General features: G+C 38.6%; 1 pseudogene; it reads left to right on the top strand.

Annotated features, from left to right (window-relative positions):
- Positions 1-1733: 1733 nt before the first annotated feature.
- On the top strand, positions 1734-1922 carry LOC139963319 (small nucleolar RNA U3; annotated as a pseudogene).
- The last annotated feature ends 6258 nt before the right edge of the window (positions 1923-8180 follow it).

The raw sequence follows: 8180 nt of genomic DNA on the forward strand, positions 1-8180 counted from the left end.
ATACCATTTTCAGTAGGATTGGTATTGGTAACTTCTTAGTGCAGCTCACTACTGAATGTTCATATCAAAGCAGTTTGTTACCTTCTTCTATCCCAGTTTCATTTTGAAAATTGAAATGTCCAAATGTTTGATGATTTTCAATTGATCAATATTGATTGCAAATAAGATAAGATGCCAAGAGCATTATTATGAATAAAAAGATTTATAAAGCGTCAACTATACAAAGTAGTAATGAAAAGGCGCTGGACAGAGTCAAGACACAAAAAATCAAAGCAACAAAAAGAGAAGGATAAAAAAGCAAACATACAGAATCAAACCAGTGAGATAAAAAAAAAAGCGTCAGAGCAAATAAAATGCAATCAATAAATACTTCTCAAAATAAGGAAGATAAAAATAAGTTTTTACTTAACCTTTTCTTAAAAATTATAAAGATGTTACTACTTCGAATGTTAATAGTAAAACTATTTCAGAGTTTATGAGCAATGAAGCAAAAAGCGCGTTCTCCTAACTTAGAATGGACTCTAGGAACACATAAAGAGATCAGACATAATATAAGACAGAGATCAGATATAAGCTGACAGAGTGCAATAATATCTGGTCTACTATGGAAGCAAATAGTTAAGATAGCAATGTCCCTTGTCACGAAGCATATTAAAGGCAAGCGTGACCTGGATTCGGTAAGTAATAGGCAACCATGTAGTAAACCCTCTCGCAGGAGAGGAGTACTTTAACATGCGTGCGTGCTCGATGGTACATCAACAACAGCATTCTGAATTCGTAGCTAATAGATAACATAATATACGTAATCCACTGTAGAAACAATTCACATAGTCAATGTGACTAATAACAAGAGCAAGAATGGAAACTGAGGTACTTACATAATTTCGAATCCTATCAAGTTGACCACGAGCAATTTGACATCTCTTATTCGCTTGTAAGATAAAGTTGGAAAGTTTCGTTGAAAATAGCACCCAAACATTGACATGATATGACTTAAGCAAACGATACCCTCGTTTGACCAACACGCGGAACGATAATCAAAAGTTCGTTTCTGAAGCTGATGACGATAACCTTAAACAATTATCTCAATATTAGCCTCATTTCTTTCTAATCTGATTTGAGAGATCCAAACCTTAATTCCAGCAAGACAAGTCTGCATTTGAGTGTTTATGTCTTCAGTTTTTCTCTCTCCTGGGGTCCTGGACTTGAGTGTCACTCCTGATCCTTTTATTCTACTAAACTAAACTACTCCATATTTGTGGTTATTTGCATATATTGCAACGCCCTAAAAGTGGCATTCCTTTGGAGAGATGATTTACGATTTCGTTGATTACTCATATTTTCCCATTTTTAAGAGTCCGATTTTCAGTAACATACGCTCTGTAAGTATTTCAATTCATTGTTAGGGATAGAACATTGAAATATTGCATCGTTTATCTGATTTGAATACAAAGACCATACAGTATTTCACAACGGAGGAAAGTACATCTGTAAACGATACGTTCATATTTTACGCCTATTGAATCTTTACTACTATACTTCCAAGGATCATTTCTATAGTTCGTAAGTTATTAGCCTTTTGGCTAAGATCATGTGTAGTATCTGTTCCCTTAGGGAATGGTGATACACACCTGACGATGATCACACAGTCACAGTCCCGATGCAAGGGGACTGGGGCTGAGAGCGGATCAGTCGTTTGGTAGTTTGGTTTTCGTGCCCAGGTTCTTTCCTGGGTGACTTTTTCTTAAAAAGTATTACGAGTGATTAGAATTGTTTGGAGATGCAACCACGATGACGAGTAACAATGTCTCTCTCTGAGCGTGAAGCGGATCAGAAACAGCGTTAATTCGTAGTTTCTGATAATTGATGACCGTTCCTCTGCTCTTCGGAGTTCTGGAGGAGAGAGACATATTCAGAGTGGCTGCAAACATAGTAGTGTTATTTTTAATAAACAATGTAAAGAAAAGGTCATCGAAAATACTAACAACACGACAAGTGTCGTACCGGCATTATAGTGCTGAAGGCCTTATCGAAATTTTCCTCAACCGCACATGTACGTCACAGGGTGACTTTCAGACACGTGAGGGCTTAGGAATTTTTGCGAAAAGATCAAATTCCTTGTCCAAAAGTGCTAGGTTTGATCAGGTTTTACCGAGTCCCAAAGGCAAAATAATGCAATATGCCATACATCAATGGAAAGGTACAAGTGTAAATATTTAATGTAACATAAACATTGACCTGATTAGAGGATGTCGCAAAACCACCAGCTATGCATTTTAAGGTTTATCACAGACTGGGAGGCAAGTGCCCCCCCCCCCCCTCCCCATTGACTCCGCTTCTTCCCTGTTCCAGTTAACGTTTGAGATCTATTCTAACCAGACTTGAGTTTTGGGAACGTGATTGTCGTAGCTTCTTTGGTTGATAATGACACAGAATTACTCTGAGAAATTTCATTGATAATGACACAGAACTACTCTGAGAAATTTCAAATGGTTTAGATAAGGGTTTTTTCCTGGTCTCAGGAATGGCAAATGCTTTTTTAAAATTGATAAATGCAAGGGGATGCATATTGGTAGTAGTAACCAAAAGTATACCTACACTCTTAGTAGTGAGAAGTTACAGGAGGTCTTTATTGAAAGAGACCTAGGTATCTACATTGACTCATCTCTGCAACCTTCTAAACATTGTCTCGAAGCTGCTAAAAGAGGTAGTAGGGTTTTAGGCATGATCAAAAGGAACTTTTCCGAAAGAAGACATAGCTGTTATGCTTTATAAACAGTTGGTTAGGCCCAGTGGCGTAGCCAGCGGGGGGGGGGGAGCCCCCCCCCCCCCAGTTGAAATGCTCGCCCCCCCCCCACTTGCCCCCCAAATGGAATTATTGACTGAGAAAAAAAACTTGAATGCACACTAATTATGTTACTGGGCCTATGTGCATATTACCATGGTTTTTATGCAATTTTTATTCTTTACCTTTTACCTAATTCTCTATCTGCGAAATTGGGTGGCCAAAATAAAAATCACTTCCATGGGAACATTGCCTTGAAAAAGAATTTGACCCAAGCAGCAGCGCATAAAACGCCACTGTCTCTGTATTGTCAAATGTGGAAACGGGTTGGCAATTTAATTAAACGGTCTCCGCGGCACTCACAAGCGGAGGCTACGTTCAGTTTATGTTCACATGGTTATCCCTGATCCCTGGATTGTGTTCCGAAATGATTCAAACGTGAGTGACGTGTATGGCAGAATGAATATCACAGTATTTAGAAACAATTTGCATTTTGACTGAAACTTACAACAAGTTTTGCTACGCCTACGCGACCAATCGCGCTGTGTTTCTTGGGTTAGGTACATTCAACACAGAACAGCCTAGTATATACGTTTGTGTTTCCGTATTGAGCTCATAGGCCCGGTAAGGTGACCAGACGTCCCCGATTTTCGGGGACAGCCCCCGATTACAGTGTGCTGTCCCCGATGAACAAGTGTCCCCGAAAATGTCCCCGATTCGTCAAAATGTTCAGGAATTTCGAAAATAAACCACATTATTAGTAAAATAATTGTAAAAACAAAATTTAGTCAAGTGTGCAGTCGCAGAACGGAACTTATAACCAGTATTTCAGGTGGGCCAGTGTAAAGTGGAAACACTGTTAAAAATATGCTAGATCGATCTTGCCTAGCACTCTTTCGACCGTATAAATGGCAACTACGGCGACACAACGACACTTATACACCCACCTGAAGTTAGCAGGATATTCTGCTAGCAGGATATTTGGTTGAAGCAGGGTTGCCAGTTTTCCGGATACATTGTCGGTCAAATTGGGACAAAAAACGCCAAATTTGTATTTAATATATTTTTAGGTAACTGAACCTTTGTGTATGAATACATGGCCGACTACAGCCAAATTGCATAACCTAAACATATTTATGCCGGACCAAACATACTGGATTTTCATAGATACGAGCCTTGGCTCCCTAAGAGGATACACTTTGACCCCCTCACTGCCGTCCGTATCCCCAAAGAGGGCCATATTCTCTCGATAGTGGTAATATTCGTATTGTACTGAGACTGGCTTATTACAGCCAAATTGCATAACCTAAACATATTTATGCCGGACCAAACATACTGGATTTTGATAGATGCGACCCCTGGCCCCGTATCAGAACACATCTTCACCCTCTCATTGCCGTCCTTATGCCCAAAGAGGGCCCTATTCTCTCGATAGTCGTAATATCAGTATTGTATTAAGACTGTCTAATTACAGTCAAATTGCATAAACTGAACATATTTATGCCGGACCAAACATGCTGGATTTTGATAGATACGACCCCTGGCTCCCTAACAGGATACACTTCGACACTCTCATTGCCGTCCTTATGCCCAAAGAGGGCCCCATTCTCTCGATAGTCGTAATATCAGTATTGTACTAAGACTGTCTAATTACAGTCAAATTGCATTAACTGAACATATTTATGCCGGACCAAACATACTGGATTTTGATAGATGCGACCCCTGGCCCCGTATCAGGACACATCTTCACCCTCTCATTACCGTACTTATGCCCAAAGAGGGCCCTATTCTCTGGATAGTCGTAATATCAGTATTGTAATAAGACTGGCTAATTACAGTCAAATTGCATTAACTAAACATATTTATGCCGGACCAAACATACTAAATATTCATAGATACTGTCCATGACCCCGTATAAGGAATGATTTTGGCCCATTCATTGTCGTCCGTATGCCCAAAAAAGGCCCTATTCTCTCGATAGTGGTAATATCAGTATTGTAATAAGACTGGCTAATTATAGTCAAATTGCATAAACTGAACATATTTATGCCGGACCAAACATACTGGATTTTCATTTATACTCTCCATGGCCCCCTCATTGCCGTCCGTATGCCCAAAGAGGGCCCTATTCTCTCGATAGTCGTAATATCAGTATTGTACTAAGACTGGCTAATTACAGTCAAATTGCATAGACTAAACATTTTTATGCCGGACCAAACATACTGGATTTTGATAGATGCGACCCCTGGCCCCGTATCAGGACATATCTTCACCCTCTCATTACCGTCCTTATGCCCAAAGAGAGCCCTATTCTCTGGATAGTCTTAATATCAGTATTGTAATAAGACTGGCTAATTACAGTCAAATTGCATAGACTAAACATTTTTATGCCGGACCAAACATACTGGATTTTGATAGATGCGACCCCTGGCCCCGTATCAGGACATATCTTCACCCTCTCATTACCGTCCTTATGCCCAAAGAGAGCCCTATTCTCTGGATAGTCTTAATATCAGTATTGTAATAAGACTGGCTAATTATAGTCAAATTGCATTAACTGAATATATTTATATTTAACCAAACATACTGGATTTTCATAGATACTCTACATGGCCCCGTATCAGGAATGATTTTGACCCCCTCATTGCCGTCCGTATGCCCAAAAAGGGCCCTATTCTCCCGATAGTCGTAATATCAGTATATAGTACTAAGACTGTATTGTCGTATTATCAGTATTGTATTAAGACTGGCTAATTACAGTCAAATTGCATAACCTAAACATATTTATGCCGGATCAAACATACTGGATTTTCATAGATACGACCTCTGGCTCCCTAACAGGATACATTTTGACCCTCTCATTGCCGTCCGTATGCCCAAAGAGGGCCCTATTCTCTCGATAGTCGTAATATCAGTATTGTACAGTCAAATTGCATAACCTAAACATATTTATGCCGGACCAAACATACTGGATTTTCATAGATACTCTCCATGGCCTCGTACAGGAATGATTTTGACCCCCTCATTGCCGTCCGTATGCCCAAAGAGGGCCCTATTCTCTCGATAGTCGTAATATCAATATTGTACTAAGACTGGCTAATTACAGTCAAACTGCATAGACTGGACATATTTATGCCGGACCAAACATACTGGATTTTCATAGATACCGTCCATGGCCCCGTATCAGGAATGATTTCGACCCCCTCATTGCTGTCCGTATGCCCAATTAGGGCGCTTTTCAATCGATAGTTGTTATTTCAGTTTAGTTATAATACCGGCGGCTGATTACAGCCAAATTGCATAACCTAAACATATTTATGCCGGATCAAACATACTGGATTTTGATAGATACCACCTCTGGCTCCCTAACAGAATACATTTTGACCCCCTCATTGCCGTCCGTATACCCAAAGAGGGCCTTATTCTCTTGATAGTCGTAATATCAGTATTGTTCTAAGACTGGCTAATTACAGTCAAATTGCATAATCTAAACACATTTATGCCGGACCAAACATACAGGATTTTGATAGATACGACCCCTGGCCCCTTAGTAGTCATGTTAGTAGCCATATATGTTTTGTAAATTTTTCCAAGGTAAAGGTAGTAGGCCTACATACAGGCTTGCAGGGTCAATATTTCGGGGGAAAGGGAGGCAAAGTCGACTTTCCCCGAATATTGAATTTTAAGTAAATTTATGTTTGATAATCTCTTCTCTTTTCATTAGTTTGTCCGATATTTACGTTTTGAATTGAGGTAGATAGAATAGTTAGGCTATACAAAAATGGAATTGGCAATATCGCTTAGAGAAAATTTTTAATAGTTAACAGTCGGCCTACTCGCAATCGGGTATATTACAATGAGGGAACAAAAAAGTGTTTGGACTTTATGGTTGACTTCTTGTCGACTTAACTTTATATCGAGTTGACTTAATGTCGAGTTAACGGAGTGACAGGTTGTGTAAAAGTAAGTTGGCCTGACGTTTCGATCCTAGCAGTATCAGGCTAAATGACAAGTAACAGTAACAGAGGTGACAAGTTGACTGATATATGGGGGATTGGCGAGTTTTGATTTCCATTGTGACTAACCATGATTTTTGTATTTATTGTGTACAAACAATGCATCAACAAATCACTCCTGTGACTCTTTGCTGGCCTGTAGCAGGGAATCAAAAAGGTGACTGGACAAATTATGTGTTATGTTGTGTCATGTGTATAGAGATGTGTATATGTATGGAATTACAAATTCTTGCTACCGGTATTGATTGTACAGACCTGTAAAATAGCCCATTTCTAATAGTGTGATTCACTTGTAGGAGGTTTAATTCTCTTCAACAATGAATTCTGCATAATTTGGGAAGATTGAAATACAATTTTAGGTTTTTCCCGGTTTTTTTACACTTTTAGGTGGGGAAAAATTCCTGGTAAAAACCTAGAATTTACGGGGCGGTAAAAGCTGCCTATTAAAAACTGATCACCATGGTAGAAAATGATGTCAATTTAGACGCAGTAACAGTATCTTGTTATTCTTATTTCAATTCAGCCTCAGTGAAGCCAGCAGTGAAGGAATCAGGGAAGCAGCATACCGAGCCCTCCTTGTATCTTGAACCTATGTTGGGTCATTTTTCTTATCGTGGATTAGGAAGCATTTACCCAGTAGACCCTGTTTCTGATGTCGATTGACTTTTTAAGTCAGTTATGTATTTACCTGCATTCTAAGCAATGGCACAGTAACATTGTTTAGTTTCTTGATAACTATTTCTACCCCATAAAAAGGGCAATGTTATTTTGGAATAGTTCCTCTTAAGCGGCCTAATTTCCTAATCATCTTTATTTCTCTGCAGTGATGCTATATTCAACATTGGTTCAATGGACAAACAAAATTAATCTTTGGAATTGGTGACTAGAACTTTAGATAGAGGTTTTTCAGTGTGATGACTCTAGAAATGAAAGTGAGATTTTTTTTTTTTTTGGGGGGGGGGTGGCTTTTGAGACTTTATTAAACATTACGGTGTTAGGAAAGTACTATTTTTGTACTATGGACAATGTTTTTATGTTAATGATTAATGTAAGAGAATAGCTTTATCTGCAAAGGTATACATTTCCGTAATACAGCATCAGCATATTCCCCCACCACGTGTTAAAGTTTTCATATATTGCCATGAATTTTAAAAGGAGCGTTTATTGTTTTTAAATTGTATTGCTATGTTACAGTGTTTTTCACAAAAGATCACTTGCTTTACTTTTATTGTTCTTAATTGATTTTGATATTAAAATGTGTTGAAAACAGAAAGTTATTCCATATTCGCATTTTTCAGTTGAATACCATGCAATATCTTGATTGAAATACTGGGCAAACACTTGTTTAATGAAAAATAATGAATCTCAACACTTTCAAA

This window comes from Apostichopus japonicus, chromosome 21, assembly GCF_037975245.1.
Source record: "Apostichopus japonicus isolate 1M-3 chromosome 21, ASM3797524v1, whole genome shotgun sequence".
Taxonomy (NCBI): domain Eukaryota; kingdom Metazoa; phylum Echinodermata; class Holothuroidea; order Aspidochirotida; family Stichopodidae; genus Apostichopus; species Apostichopus japonicus.